This window comes from Bacillus rossius, chromosome 2 (genome assembly GCF_032445375.1).
Source record: "Bacillus rossius redtenbacheri isolate Brsri chromosome 2, Brsri_v3, whole genome shotgun sequence".
Lineage (NCBI taxonomy): Eukaryota > Metazoa > Arthropoda > Insecta > Phasmatodea > Bacillidae > Bacillus > Bacillus rossius.
In genome coordinates, this window is record NC_086331.1 from 133,043,121 (window position 1) to 133,060,663 (window position 17,543).

The following is a 17,543-nucleotide window of genomic DNA, read 5'->3' on the forward strand; positions in this document are numbered from 1 at the left end:
TTTTTAATGAGATTTTCATAAATTACACATTTCGTTGAAAACAAGAAATCTTTTCGTAAAAAATGTATATTTTGAAGGAAATAGGTTAATTTTAAGGAAATTTGAGTCAGATTTGAGTAAAAATGAAAAATTTTAGGTAAGCGTTCAAAGTAAACATGGTGGGCGTGGGTTAATCCAAGATGTTACACCAATAGCTCTAAAAGCTACCTTAAACCCTGTGCCAGAACTTGCCTAGTAATAATAGCATGAGCGATGTTTTTAGTGCACAAAGATACTAACCGATGTGAATTGTATTACATTCCCTTGATATCAAATATATATTTTAAATTTTAATGAATTTTTTGCTGAAATACTTTTGTTAAAAATAAACAAAACATAAATACTGGCTTGTACATTTTACATAACTTAGGGTGTTTATGTTTTACTTAAAAGCAGCATTTAATTGTTAACAAAAAAATATTGGTTTAATTTTAAACGACTGCGACACAATTTTACATTATAAACCGTTACTACAAAGTCATTCTCAGTTAGTTACTCTTTAGAGTAAGGGGTGGGATTTTAAATCACTTTGTTATTAGAAAAATTTAAAATTACTATTCGTTGAATTAAATTTCTTGTAAAAGATTATGTAGTAAATATGACAAAAATTTGTGTTTAAATATTAAAAATAATAAATAGCTATGAGAGGATAAACATTTAACCACCCTAAAGTATTTTTTTAATTACTGAAAACTGCAAGGGTGTCTTTTATAACTAGACGAAAAAGCGTCCTGCCAAACTATCAATTTTATGTAAACTAACAGCATTTTCTAATGCAGTTTCTTGCTAGTTTATTTTTTTAAAAAAACCTTATGGTAATGTGTTTTTTTGCTAAGCACTTAAAAAAATTAAAACACCCGCATGTCACAATAATATATTTTAATTACGCTAAGAATCATGGAGAAGGGAAAATCCCAAGAAATCTTAACAGAACTTGGGCTCAATACAACACTCAGACCCTGTCAAGAAACAAATATCGTGATGTTCCGTGGCGATATTTAAACAAACAGACGCCAGGATCCTGCCAACCTTCCTTTGGCTCTCCTCCTCCTTAAGGGATCCTTAAATTGTTTCCTCTCCCCTCCCTCCCGACAGCAGGTAGGTTCTTCTCACAGGGGGCGTGGCCACAGCTGCCAACAAGGGTTACCCTAATTTATGGAGCCAGCTACTTCAACTATTTTCCTAAAATGTTTACTGTAGATATATTCCCCGGAGGAATTATAACTCGCTCAACGAGGCACACTTTGTGTGTAATGGATGGATGTCCGCACTTTTTCAGGAAACGATAATAAATGTAACCACGAAGAGGAAATGATAAGTACTATAAGTACCATCCTGGTTGCCCGCGAGTCACGGTCGTGCCATGGTAACGTAGCTCTGACGTAGCTCTGAAGTAGCTCTGACGTAGCTCTGAAGTAGCTCTGACGTATCTCTGACGTAGCTCTGACGTATCTCTGACGTAGCTCTGAAGTAGCTCTGACGTAGCTCTGACGTAGCTCTGACGTAGCTCTGACGTAGCTCTGAAGTAGCTCTGACGTAGCTCTGACGTAGCTCTGAAGTAGCTCTGACGTAGCTCTGACGTAGCTCTGAAGTAGCTCTGAAGTAGCTCTGACGTAGCTCTGAAGTAGCTCTGACGTAGCTCTGACGTAGCTCTGACGTAGCTCTGACGTAGCTCTGACGTAGCTCTGAAGTAGCTCTGAAGTAGCTCTGAAGTAGCTCTGACGTAGCTCTGACGTAGCTCTAACGTAGCTCTGACGTAGCTCTGACGTAGCTCTGAAGTAGCTCTGACGTAGCTCTGAAGTAGCTCTGAAGTAGCTCTGACGTAGATCTGACGTAGTTCTGAAGTAGCTCTGACGTATCTCTGAAGTAGCTCTGACGTAGCTCTGACGTAGATCTGACGTAGCTCTGACGTAGCTCTGACGTAGCTCTGAAGTAGCTCTGACGTAGCTCTGAAGTAGCTCTGACGTAACTCTGACGTAGCTCTGACGTAGCTCTGACGTAGCTCTGAAGTAGCTCTGACGTAGCTCTGACGTAGCTCTGAAGTAGCTCTGACGTAGCTCTGAGGTAGCTCTGAAGTAGCTCTGAAGTAGCTCTGACGTAGCTCTGAAGTAGCTCTGACGTAGCTCTGACGTAGCTCTGACGTAGCTCTGAAGTAGCTCTGACGTAGCTCTGACGTAGCTCTGAAGTAGCTCTGACGTAGGTCTGACGTAGCTCTGAAGTAGCACTGAAGTAGCTCTGACGTAGCTCTGACGTAGCTCTGAAGTAGCTCTGACGTAGCTCTGACGTAGCTCTGAAGTAGCTCTGACGTAGATCTGACGTAGCTCTGAAGTAGCTCTGACGTAGCTCTGACGTAGCTCTGAAGTAGCTCTGACGTAGCTCTGACGTAGATCTGACGTAGCTCTGAAGTAGCTCTGACGTAGCTCTGACGTAGCTCTGAAGTAGCTCTGACGTAGCTCTGACGTAGATCTGACGTATCTCTGACGTAGCTCTGACGTAGCTCTGACGTGGCTCTGACGTAGCTCTGACCTAGCTCTGACGTAGGTCTGAAGTAGCTCTGACGTAGCTCTGACGTATCTCTGACGTAGTTCTCTGCGTGGCGAACCACAACTTTGGGGCATTTTCGTCTCTCGCCCGCTCAAGTGTGATGTACATACCTACAAGGCAACACAGAACAACGGCAACTTTTGGCAATAAATAAAAATGGAATACATGCAACAATACAAAATTTAATTAACACCAATTGAATAATTACAACTTGCCTTTCAAGGAACAACGAGCCACATTATCAATTTTTCTGAGAATTACGTCCTGCAGAAGGCGTCCTTGTCCACGTATACGTTCTTCTTATCTGTTCCTCAGGTTCCCCATTGACCGCTGCAACATCTAAGCTGGGATGCCACGAATTTCGTCTTTAATTCTTTGTTTCAATTCATCCGGTGTTCTTGTCTAGTTTGTAGACCCGACTCTTGAGACAACCCCGCAAGGAAAACATCACAGGAGATAATTTTCAGAAATTGATAATTAGGAATGTTGTTCTTTAAAAGGAAAGTTGTAATGGTTCAATTACTGTCAATATACGCTTGTGTCGTTGCATGTATTCTATTTTTAATTGTCTGCAAAATTTCCCGTTTTTCTGTGTCATATTATATAAGGTCTTTTCCGCACCTCAAACCCTTAATAATATGCTCAACATATATATCTGTTACAGATATTTACATACATAAAATTATATACGAGGCGTGTCAGGAAAGTAAGTACCGTTTGGCATTTCACATAGTCGCCATTCAGTTCCAAGAACTTTTCGCAACGTTCTACCAGTTTATTTAACTCTTCTCCATAGAAGTTAGCCGCCTGAAAATTAAACCAGTTGACAATCGTCATTTTGTACATTTTGTTGAAGTTTTTGACTCATGTTTCAGTCAATCAACCAAAATGAAGCCATTTTCGTTCCAAAAAAACAGTTGCCATCATTTTTCGACTCGAGTACGGAGATTGCTTATACTTTTTTTCCGGAGATGTTTACTGAGCGCCTGTAGTTAGGCTACACGCATTGCGTATTCGAAGTCCATCATGCCTATGGCCGAGGCGTCTGTTCCATGCGCATTTCAATAAAAACGTTTTTCCATGAGTTTATTTTTTTTAATGACCAAACGGTACTTGCTTTTCGGACACGCATCGTCGATATTCTAAGTATTATATTATATTAAATATGCGAGCATACATATTTTAAGTAATAATAATTTACTGTCAGTCTTTATTTAATGTTGATTTTTATAACAATTTTGTAAAACATTTGGATTATGGAATATAATATAATATAATATAATATAATATAATATAATACCGTATGGTTACTATGCCAAACGTTCAAAACAGAACCAAAATTTTAATTTTTTATAATATCACAAAACCTTTTATAATATTGGTGTGATATGTTCCAAGAAATGACCTCACAAAAAAGTATATTACTATTAAGGCTAAGTAATTATTCACGAAATTTGTTGATGCTGACTAGAAAACGATACATCGTAGCATTACACGGACAAAATGTTAAAAGTTAATTTTTTGTTAGAGTTAACTTGTTTTACTTGCATTGCACTAAATTATTAATTAAATGAATTTTAAAAGAATCAAAAATCTACCAAAGCGGGATATAGTCAGTTATATCATTAAAATAACTACAAAGTGTTATATAACACTCCAATCTAGAACATGCTTAAATTATTCCGCAAAAAATCTGTCACAGAACTTGCTATTATTTTAGGAAAGGCCTACTAGAAATAATAAATATAAGGCTTGATATATAGATGTGGTGCAACGTGAGACAGTTAATGCAGTTATGACTAAACTACAAATTTCTGATTGTGTCCCGTTGAAAACCTATACATAGCTGCAATATAAAAGTATCCAGATGACTGAATTTTAATGAGACGATTAATTAATTTTGTATTTTTTTATTCACCGAACATTACAAGATTTGTGATGAAGGGTGTTTGAGTAATATGTAAGGAAGTAAATATTTTTAAGAACATTTAAAATGCTGCAGAATTTTTTAACTTCGGTTGTAAAGAATTTGTGTAACTTTTTCTGAATAGTGCTTCAAAATTTATTTAAATAGACTGTAAATGAACATATGGTCTGTTGGGATTCACACGAAATTCTACTTTCTGTTTTTACGTACATGCTCTGAGAACGTTCATTAAGTGCAGAGAGGATTGATTTTCTTCTTCTCCGGGCTGTATTTGCCGTAAACGGAAACGGGGACGGCTCACGTAAGCGGAGACGTATCCCACGGAACAGTCTCTCTACAACAGCACGCAGACGGATTAGCTCGGCGATGCCGAACTCTTCCGTTTACGTCACTCCGTCCGACCAATATAAGCCGAATTACTCTTCTGCGGTGGTAGTCATATACGTTCATGTTCCAACTACGTTAAAAAATCTTGTCCCGTGCTGTATTTTCGAAGCACAGTAGTTTTTTTTAAATTAAATCAATATTTGGTAACCTTGAAATGGAATCTCATTGGTAGAGACCTGCAAAATTCGCGGTTTCGATGGCCTTCAGGATAGACTGCACATACCCCTGTACACTCGGGCAAATAACGCAAGTTCATTGGCTGCCGACTTGTAAGTCGTCTCAGCTGGTTTGTCTGTGATTCGATCCTTCTTTGGTTGAGGTTTTATAACTGGTTGCGATTCGTCCAGATGAACAGTAAGCCAATAGAAAAATTATCCAAGAGGTATATGTGTTTGAATTCTAGCCTATCACCGAATGAATCCGCGAATTTTGCTGGTCTCTAGAATTCCGTATACGTAAAGTCCCAAGTCTTGCTATCTGGCCACAACGAAACGGCCGAAACGGACTTGGAATAATTTTCAACTCCTCCTGCAGCGATCCCTCGTGCATATTTTCTATCTCCTGCCGCACTCAGCGGAATATTCTAACACCAAACTTAACTTAGTTTGTGACGGTAATACCAGTCTCTACTCATTGGTTGTCATTTGTTACGTTTACGTGTTACGTGTGCGTTGCAGAACGGGCCTAAATGTTGTGTGCAGCACACCCGACCAGGGCACAAGACGCGTGTGTAATTAAGGTGGGCGAGAATATCGATCCGAGGGGTTGGGGGTGGGGGGAGGATTCCCGCCGGTGATAAATTCCGACTTGTCTCGCGGAGCGAATACGCAGCGGCGATGGTTCGACGCCCGGTCGCATGCCTTCCGGCGAGACCCTTCTGCACTCTTCCATCAAGCCACCCATCACTCTAATTACGGTGATTATGGCATTGCGAGGGAGGCGGCCGGCCGCGCGGACTGCGCGCACCTGGCCGGATCAATACGCACTCCGAGCCCCGGTAATAGATATATTGCCTCGAGATTAAGATGCAACTATCCGGGTGCGGGCAGCAGCGCTTCAGGTCGAGAGCGAGCTAAGTGCGCTGCTCCTCTGTTGCGGACACGTGTTCCCGTGTGGCGCTACACCACTCTGCCTTCTGGTTAAAAAAAAAAAAAAAAAAATTGGTTGTCTGTAAAGTCGGTTTACGGAAGCTAGTTTAACGTGACAACGAAATAACAAAGCATTGATGAAATGATTGATCCAGAAGAAAAGGAAATATCATATTGGGCCTGAGACTGAGCCGTAATAGGTTTTTGCAACCAAATCAGTTAGGCATTAAAAATATTATATTCTCTTAGGAAGAAATTTTTTTAATTTTTCTATCGTTTGTATGATAAAATCTACCTCTGCATACTTTTATGAATAAAATTGAATCATTTTTATTGAATTATCACTATTTTGTATGGATACAAAGGAGTGAAATGAAATGTACAATTTAATTAATAAGTTTACTTTTATTTGCATTCATTAATTCAAATATATTTATTACTTTTGAAATTTTGCGTGCACCGTATTTATTTTTATAAGCACAAAAAAAAAAATTTCGCAGCTGCCGGGATTTGGACCGACAATCTTTGGAATAGAAAGTAGAGGTGCTGAATGCCAGGCCACGAGGCCATAATTAAATGTAATAGTTTCAGATGGTATATATAGTATATAAAAATTTTGTTCACGGTAGGGGAATAATATTATTTCGTTTTTGTAACACGATTTTATAACAAATACGCATCCCAAACACATCAAACTTATTAATAATGTGTTACAAAATTTTTTAAAACATTGTGCAAAAGATCCCGGGTGTAATTTGAATTATTATGTGTAACTGTACAACTCCATTGTTGGTTCAAAACGTATTTGAATATTCAACATTACTTTTAAATAACCGTACCGATTGTGCTGAAAATCGGTGGACAATCGTTAAATTACATAATATTAATAATTCAAACGACGAAAATATGATTGAATAGTCAAATCCATGGTTGTTCCAATCGAGTTGACGAGAGATGCCACGCATGCGTACAATGAGCAAACTGGACACATCCGTAGTGGGACATCCGTAGTGGGACACTTTTTCGTGCGTGCAGCCGGCGTTCATCGATTTATTTGACGTTGTCATGTCAAAAATAAAAAATTGGTTGTCTGTAAAGTCGGTTTACGGACGATAGTTTAACGTGACAACGTCATAACAAAACATTGATGAAATGATTGCATACTTTTAGGAACAAAATTGAATCATTTTTATTGAATTATCACTATTTTGTATGGATACAAAGATGGAGTGAAATGAAATCTACAATTTAATTTATAAATTTACTTTTATTTGCACTCATTAATTCAAATGTTTATTACTTCAAGGAACAGATTATTTTAACTATAACTTTTATACATGTTTGCTTTTTAACTTCTTCCGATCTGTGTTATTCTGTTAAGGATAGGACGATGATAGGAAAAGTAGGAAACGAATGGGAGTTTTTCGAGTTTAATGTGCCTCGAAAAAGTCAAATCAATGGTTGTTCCAATCGAGTGGAAGAGAGCTAGATGCGGCGCAAGCGTACAATGAGCGTAACGGGACACAGCGTAACGGGACAATGTTCGTTACGTGACACTTTTTCGTGCGTGCAGCCGGCGTTTATCGATTTATTAGACGTTGTCACGTCAAACAAAAGGGGGGGGGGGTTTGTCCGTAAAGTCGGTTTACGGACGATAATTTTACGTGATAACGTCATAAGAAAACATTGATGAAAAATTGCATACAAACCACATTAACTTTTCACTTCTTTTTATAAACAGTTGACAAAACAGTTCACGTGTAGGTTGTGTGCTGCCGCTGTCTCTCTTCTACTCGGACGCATCGGCCGATGGAGTGGAAGAGAGATAGATGCGTCACTAGCCGATCGTGCCTCTCTGTCGCTTGTTCCGCGCTCTCGCTTGCACGCTCGGCTCAGGCGGAACGTGACAATGAGTCATGCTTTTTCGTGCGTGCAGCCGGCGTTCATCGATTTATACGACGTTTTCACGTCAAAAATTCATGTTGATACGTTGCTCGGTTGCTGCGTGAAAGAAGGACGAAGACAAAGACACTTTCACACGTATAACATTAGTCGGGCGACATCAAGTGAAGACTGTAAGAACTTTGGAAAGGACACTGGCCGGCTGTCTCCAGGGGAGAAGACGTGAAGGGTTTTCCCAAAGACCGGCCCCGCTGTATTTACGCCCCTGGCCGTTGCTGTACAAATAGCAGCTGCCCCAGTTCCGTCCCAGATGTCACCAGGGCAGACCGCCAACCTGGGTCAGGGGGCTTATTCTTAGCATATCTTCACATCCATCGAGCCATCTCGACGGCGATTCCACTCGATATGGTTCCCAGCGGCTGAAAATATCGAGAGAAAGGGGCTGACTCTTAGTTTATCGCCACGTCCGTTGAGTCGTGACACCATCGGCTTGACTCGATCGCTGTTCTAACGAAGGATATGTCGAGAGCAAGAGAAGTAGGATGTAGCTAAGACACTACGGTCTCTCGGGTAACTTCGGGTTTCGTTCCCCGATTCCCTCCCCTTCTGTGAGACTCGCGAGTGGGAATGACGTCATCGAGTTAGAGTAGTGCGTGAAAAAAAAAGGAGAGCGATTCTTTCTGTACTTGTCAGGAATGTGTAGACATCTAACCACGGTAACGAACAATATCATGTGTTTTTCATGTTGCAAATAAACATTCAATACGATACTCGGACGCGAAATTTAAAGTAGAATACCTACATTTAAAAAATGTCGAGTGTGACAAATATACGAAAAGTATTTAGTTTATGAAAAAAACAGTAAAAAATTCATTTTTTTAACTAACAATAATACTTTTTAAGGGGGTGCCTCCAATTTCAGCTCAAGATTTTATATTGACAGTAATTACAGATAAACTTGCAGACTTTGTCAATTGCTTAACTTTCACGAAAGGAAAATAATCATGCAGCGCATACTTTTAACATAATTAGCTGCCAAAGCTACATTTTAAACGTTTTTGGGTTGTACAAATAAGGAGAGTTTAATTTATAGCAGAACTGAAACTTTTTTGGTTTATCTGCAATGCCACTGGCTACTTCAATAAATTGTTTGAATTTATTTAAGAAAATATTGATTAATTTTACCTGGCATTTCAAAATTTTCAAATTTTTTACGATTTTGACAGCTAAGACACATGAAATGAGTTTTTGTGATATAAATTTAAAACATTTCTTGAAGTAGCCAGTGGCATTGCAGTTAAACCTAAAAAGTTTCAGTTCTGCAATATATTAAATTCTCCTTATTTGTACAACTCAAAAACGTTAAAAATGTAACTTTGGCAGCTAACTATACAAAAAGGATGCACTGTTTATAAATTCATTTCGTAAAAGTTAAACAATTGAAAAGTCTAAAAGATGATCAGTGATTAATACAAATATAAAATGGGAGGCACCCCCTTAACAAGATGATATTATTGATTTCTCAGAACTACCCGAACAACAAGAGTAGCAAACGCGTAGCTCTTAAATTCCTCAAAGATGTACCTGTGATATTTCCCTCTGGACTGGAATTATCATCGCCTGCGATTTTGAGGTTATAATTCTTTAGGCGGGTTGGGAATGTAATTTTGGTATGCACAAGAAATGCAATGAGATAAGCACGCGTCACACAACGGAAATTTGTTAAAAAAAAAATTGGTTGTCTGTAAAGTCGGTTTACGGACTATAGTTTAACGTGACAACGTCATAACGAAACATTGATGAAATGATTGCATACTTTTATGAATAAAATTGAATCATTTTAATTTTAATAATAAAAGAATAAATACTTGAAATTATACTAGTAATCATAATTTTAAAATGCAAGAATAATTAACCTTTATTGCCGAAATTGTTGTTGTAATAAGCAATGAAAACCACATTAACTTTTCACTTCACTTTATGAACAGTCAACGAAACAGTTCACGTGTAGATGACTTGTAATTAATTTTAGAAACTGGCGTTTAGCTATAAAGTTTAAATATAATTATGAACAAGTTATCACATAAATAAATTGTAAGTAATCAAATATATATTATCAATTATATGAATCACCATAATTTTTTGTCAATAGTAACATAACCTATTATTACTGCACTCGCCGACAGCGTAACGGGACAATGAGCGTAACAGGACACGGCGTAACGGAACAATGTGCGTAACGGGACACTTTTTCGTGCGTGCAGCCGGCGTTCATCGATTTATTAGACGTTGTCACGTCAAAAATATGCATTCATGCAGAAACTGCTATAGCACTTAACCGAAGTCGTCAATATGGCGGACCAACGAGCGCCAACGTGCACCCGTGTATAATAACTTTCGCGAACATTCGGGAATGTAGGTACTATGCGTGTAACAAAAAAAAAATTTAATGCTGGAATATATTTTGTTAACTTGAATAATCATAACAAGATATCATTATCTTTGAAAGTTTTGTGGAATGGGAGTGCATGACTTGATGTAAGTTTTTGGACATACGCCATTGCTAAGAACTTTTTTATTTTTATTTTTTAGTTTTTCTTCAACAGAAAAAGTTCTTAGCAATTGCGTATGTCCAAAAACTTACATCAAGTCAAGATATTATTGTAACCAAATAAAATGTCATTTATTAGCCAGGAAAATTGTGTTGGAACAAACATGGCATAAAAGATATTTAACTTATATAAAATTCTCTTAAGCATTACGAACGCGGCGCTGTCATTTTTTAGTTTTCAAAGTAAACATCGCAGCCCAGTTGATACATTAAAATAAAATAAGCTGAAATTTTTTAAAAAACATACATATTTTAGCACTTAGTATATGTTTGTATGACTACCTACTTATAATACACTTTTCCTGCTCCTTTCGATATTACGATCGTTAAAAGCGCTTTAAAGTCAACTCATTGTCGAGATGGCTGGTTGGATGTAACGATAAACTTAAAATAATCCCCATGGTGAATGGAATTTTGGTATTTTATATTCTATACGTCACTTGCAAGAAATTTGTCTTGGATAGAGTTCAAAATGTTCCTGACAGAATTTTTTAGGTATATTAGTTGATTACTAACATATTAGACTATTTACAGAAATGGAAATATTTTTTTTTTACCAAGCGAGTAATATAAACAAGCATAAATTAATATAGTAGTACAGCATTTAATAAACTCAAATTCTAGGTAAAACAAAATCATATCGAAATTTTTTTTTTAAACTGTGCGGTTTGTGTAAACTGCTTGTTCAGCTATCAACATTTTAGTAATAATCTACTAATTAACGTTGGCATTTTAATAAGAAAGTTATATATTTTATTTAAAAATTGTGTGTGATCATATTGTTTATATTTAAGTTAGAATTAATGCAATACGTGTACCTAGTATGAAGAAACCAAATCAACGGACAGAGCTATGTCTTTTAAAGTATTATAGCAATACACAAAAAAAAAATTATTAATATTTCATCTCGGTGTGATGTTTAAATTTTAGTATTAAATAATCAGTTATGAACATGTAGGAATATTTTCCAGCCACCAGTTATAAACCACTTTCAGAGCTCTTTGCACTTCAGTGGAGTGTACAAATTCAGCCCCCATCGCGCTACCGAGACTGTGAGCATATAGTGTAATGACCATGATCATGACGTTGTCATTAGTTTTGGCTATGACTATTTCAGGATTGTTTCCGTATCAATAATGTTCGCAAGCTTTCACGGCCATTGTCTGAAGTAGCTTGGTTTCTGAGGCACAGCTACAGCCCAGAAGCCAAGCTACTTGTTTTCCTATCATAAAGATTCATTTAGCGCACACACACAATGCATTACTATACGAGTATATTTCAAAGCTTTCTTTGTTTTACGTCTGGTATTTATACTCGCGTTCCATAACTCAACCACCAAAAAAAATCACTAATATTTCACGCAAGTGACAAAAGGTGACATCTCAGTAGTAGGTACTAGGCCGCGAATGTTGAATTGTTGCAATCATTGAAATTCAAGCGAAGCGATGCAATAACGCACTTCCACTGCGAGTCGTGGCTACAGTGACAGCTGGCTGGTTTGATCCCCTCCACGCCTTGCTACGTGAGGAGGTAGCCTCGACGGCCAGCGCTGTCGTGGAGTCGCGGCTTGCTGTCCGCTGGTGTGGACGAGTAACAGGCGATTTGCCTAAACATGAATTCGTTACGGCGATTTGCCTAAAGTCATTTCGCCTAAAGGCGTTTTGCCTAGCGTCGAATTGCCTAACGGCTATTTGCCTAAAGGCGATTTGCCTAAAGGTGATTTGCCTAAAGGCGATTTGCCTAACAGCGATTTGCCTAACGGCTATTTGCCTAAAGGCGATTTGCCTAAAGGTGATTTGCCTAAAGGCGATTTGCCTAACGGCGTTTTCCCTAACGGCGATTTTCCTAACGGCGTTTTGCCTAACTTCTATTTGGCCAACGACGTTTTGCCTAACTCCTATTTGGCCAACGACGTTTTGCCTAATGGCGATTTTCCTAACGGCATTTTGCCTAACGGCGTTTTGCCTAACGGCGTTTTGCCTAACGGCGTTTTGCTAAACGGCGGTTTGCCTAAAATTAGGCAAAACGCCTTTAGGCAAAAGACACATGCCCGTGTGGGGACGATGTGGCAGGGAGGCACCCCCCCCCCCCCCCCAGCCAACGCTGGGTGAGGGTGTGACCTTGGGGGAGGCGACCCGGGTCGCTGAATCCAGGCCTCTGTGGCGGAGCTGGTCTCCACAAAGTGGCGCTAACATTCTTCACTCTTTGGCTTTCACGCCCGCGTGACGAGCTCACACTCGCTCGCTTAGACGTTTCTTATTTTCTTTTTTAACCTTTTTTTTTCCCTCTGGCGTCGGCGCTGGGTCTTCTTCCGGCCGCCGCAAAGGGAAACCAAGGCGCGGACTGTTTCCCACGTGTCATTAATTACTGTCTCCCTCCGCCCCTGTCCCCGGACAATCACTCCGCGTCTGGCTCCTGGCGGCTCCGGCGCCGCGGGCCTTTCAGGCTGGGCGACTGCTGCCCTGAAGATGGCGAGTGCAAGGGTCGGCCGAAACGCCGGCGACATCTTCGCCGTCAACGCGCCAATCATTTTGTAGTTTCCATCTTCATTTACAGAACTTTTCAGAGCAACGTGATGTTAACATCAATAACAATTGAAAGCTAAATATTGTTTTTTTTAAACTATGTTACATAAACATAAACACGAATACGTTACCATTTTCAAAATACCTAATGTTTTAAGTGTAAGCTGAAATATTTACATTTTTTTTTCATACAATTAAACACATATGGGAATGCTTATTGTAAAAAATATATTAAAAAATATATATATTAGTTTACCTTATTAAATTGTCAATAATTTACATTGTAAAAGAAATTGTTAACATTTACCATCACATCAACTCTTTTAACAATAAAAAGTTGGACGAACAAACGCATTCCACTTCTGTTAAACCAAATAGGACTAAGACCATTTATTTTGAAACTAATTCTCATCTCCCAAAAAAAGACCTTCTGGCACTCAAACAAGTCAATAAATAAGAACTTAGCTGATAAGTAACTGAACATCCTTGATTTCCCCGATGTGATACGAGACATAAGGTTATTAAAAACATTTAATAAGTATTGTTTTTACAAAATATTTTGACGTGACAACGTCTAATAAATCGATGAACGCCGGCTGCACGCACGAAAAAGTGTCCCGTTACGCACATTTTCCCGTTACGCTGTGTCCCGTCACGCTCATTGTACGCTTGCGCCGCATATATCTCTCTTCCACTCGATTGGAACAACCATCGATTTGACTTTTTCAAGGCACATTAAACTCAAAACACTCCCATTCGTTTCATACCTTTCCTATCATCGTCCTATCCTTAACATAATAACACAGATTGGAAGAAGTTAAATAGTAAACATGTATAAAAGTTATAGTTAAAATAATCTCTTCGTTAAAGTAATAAACATATTTGAATTAATGAGTGCAAATAAAAGTAAATTTATCGATTAAATTGTAGATTTCATTTCACTCCTTTTTTTTATCCATACAAAATAGTGATAATTCAATAAAAATGATTCAATTGTATTCATAAAAGTATGAAATCATTTCATCAATGTTTTGTTATGACGTTGTCACGTTAAACTATCGTCCGTAAACCGACTTTACAGATATACCAATATTTTTTTTATGGCTATCATCGCCATTTTTCATCTCTAGCGTCCGCAAGTCCAGGTGAATGATCTTGGAAACAGCCTGGCCAACCAGCAGTGTGGCGATAGTGATCGATGCAGACGCCGACGAGACAGAACGTGATGCCACGCTGATGGAATACGTTTTGTGCTGCTGTCCTCCGGGAAGGAGGCGGGGAATTGTGCTGACACTGAGTTGTTGATTAGAAGCTGACTACGCACACGGTAGTAATCACACACCCACCAATCAGGCTCTCCTTCTTGCTCGCCCCCTCCCCCCCCCCTTTCCCTTACCCAAGTTTTTTGTCGTTTCCGCCACATTTCTTGCCTTTTTCTCTCCCCTCCGTTTTCTTGAGCGCCTCTAGGAAACTCCCGCCGTGACTGTTTTAGTGGAAAATACCACACCCAGTGTGTTAGCACCCCTCGGACACGGTCGCAAGAAAAAAAGATCTTCCTCCAAATTGTTACATGTGCCTTGCACTAGAGTGTACACTGTTAAAATTCCACACTTTAAACTGTCTACAATGATCCATGGATATTCGTAAGCTGACGGATATCTTCGTAAACACACAGAAAAAAAAAACTTACAAAATTAATTTTGTGTAAAAAAAAATTGAATCTGCAGTGTTCGGCCTGTTTAAAACATAATACAGAACTCGAAGTAGGTATATGGCGTATTTTCTGCAAATACCGTGGATCTATACAATGAACACTTCGTTTATTAAGGCTCTGCCTTATCGCCATATTGATTTTTTTTAAATATTTCCTCATAGATTATTGTTAGGGGCTATTTAAGTTAATTTGAAACGATATCTCTAATGAATTAGTTTTTCAGTCATACGTATTTTCAACGGACATTTACTAAGTGATATATATATATATATATATATATATATATATATATGGTGTAAGAAGTTTCGCTAGTCATAACAGTTTTGCGGATTACACGACTTTTAACACCCATTATATTACACTTTGTGAATATCTGTTGACAGTATTTGTGACAGAGCCACTAATGCAAGAGAGATACTGTGTTTAAATTTACAAAATATCCCTTAGATCAAAGTAAAGCCATGGAAATGAAATCTTCAACAGGGTGTGTGAACAATGAAATGTAGACAATCTAACTGTGAATATGCAAAGGCCCGCGCGTATTTATTTGAATATCCTACAGTGTACCAACCTCAAAGCTATAAGTGAAATAGATTACAAATATCGTGTTAAAATTTGGTTTATAGTGATTTCACGTTTTGGCTGTTACTGGAGGCAATCTTTTTTATTTATTTTTAAATATTTATTTTTATAAATTCTGTGTCTCAACTCTGGTAAATAATTAGGTAGCGGAGGAACGTAGACACGATCTTCTAAAAAGCCCCAAAGACGTTACGTCAGATGAACGTGGAGGCCAGCGAAAAAGAGCTCTGTCGTCTCGACCATTACGACCAATCCAACTGTCAGGGACTTCGACGTTCAACCACTCTCGTAGCAAAGAGATTACAATGGGGAGGGGCCTATCTGAAAATTACAGATTCACTCTTAGCAAATTGTCGACCAAAAATTATTTTCGCTCAGTAGTCGCCATTTTGCGTAGGTGGCGCTGCAGCGAGAAAAAAAAAGCTATTATAATAAAATTAAATAAAAATTCTTGGAATTTTTATATTACGGCGGATGAATGCAAAAGAAAAAATTAGAAATCAATAGTCAACGTCGAGAAGTGAAAATGTAAAAATGAAAATGACTCTGGGTACAGGATCAGGTAAGTACATATTATAAATAAATAATTTTTATTGATATTTATTTACATCCTTTAATACAATATATAATTACTGATGAAACAACAAAATAATCATTTGAACACTTAATGTGTAAATTTAGAATTTTGTTTCATGTAACTAAATATCAAAATAAAATACAAACATAAACATTAAATACTTTAATTAAATCAACCTTTTAAAGGTTTCTAGTAGTAATAAAAACAGACAGTAACTGCCAACTCTCCGGAGGGGAAAATATCCGTACTCATTCCTTCAAATATTATACATACAAAAATATTTGGGATTAAATGACGTCTAAATTTTAAAATTGTACTTACGGAAAATAAAAGTTTTGTGCTTTGAGTAAAAGTTTTTATAACCATTTTTTTTTCTTTTTAGAAATACGTCTACCAAATTTATTTGTTTGACTTTCTAGGAAATTTTTCATGAATACACATTATATTACATTAAAATTATAGTTGTAATTTCCTGATACAATAAGTCTGCTAAATTTAATTTATTCAATATAATCTACACATTGAAAATTTTATGATAATTTTACAATGTTTTTCTATTTACATTACACGGCTTTATGAAGAAAATAAAAGCGGTTGGTTCGCTATTAAAAGTTTGCTTTTCCTCTGGGACAAACAATTTTCTGGAAACTCAAAGCACTGTTAAGTAGTAAATATAATGTATACTTGTCTTGCCACAATATTTTACCTTCAATTTGTTAGCATGACCATCTGGGAATGTTCCTCAAAGAAAGTAAAGAAGGCATTGGATCATCAGTTATAGCCTGTATGTTCCTAGAGTAGGCGTGACTTACAATCTCTGTGTATACAAGAAATGGGAAGTCGAAATGTTTCTTGGGAAATCATGCAAATGAACTACTGGTTTTTACAATCAGCTGAGACTTCTCAGGTTCTGGTAACAATGGTTTACGAAGTACTCTGAAAAATTTGAGGCAATAACAAAGGCATTTTAAACATTTCTTCGGACGCGAAATATTCTATCTTTAAAAATTCTCTGCTTTGATCCTTTGGGAAGCATTCTCAAAAATGGTTTTACTAACGTATTACTCAAAGCGAAAGCATCGCCTTAAATAAAAAAAAAAATAACGAACTTCCTACTGCCTGCGCATCACCAAAGGTTCTGATTGTGGTAAGTTTAAATTATTTTCCTCTAATTTTTTTGCGAAGTGAACAGTTTTTTATATGCCACAATCTGAAACACATCTCTGACCGCCATTATCGACGTACAATGAATTCTAATGTGCATCTGCTACAGCAAGGAGAACGGTTCTAAACGTGGATTCGTAATTTAACTTCCTATATTGAAAGGTGCTTGTAAGACAACGTGGTTGTTTTTAAGGGCACCCTGGCCTTTTGGAAAGTTCAACATGTCTTAGAATCATTTTGTAACTTTGAACTATTTCTCCGTTGGTTTTGGTATATGTAAGAGGGAAAAAAACATTCATTTGAATGATGCACGGGAAATTGGTCGCAAATACAAATGTATTAATGCATTACAGTTAATTATGCTGAATAATTTCAGAGACTCTATTTTTTTAATTTGCTGCTTGCAGATTGAAGATAACTATGAGCTACAGCAGTGATTCGCTGATGACACAATCATCAATCAAGAGTCGGAAGCCAGTAACT

General features: G+C 37.6%; 1 protein-coding gene across 1 annotated transcript in view; it reads left to right on the plus strand.

Moving 5' to 3' along the window:
• LOC134529001 (optomotor-blind protein-like) overlaps positions 1–17,543 on the plus strand; it is a 385,878-nt gene that overhangs the window by 260,069 nt on the left and 108,266 nt on the right. The window lies entirely within an intron of this gene.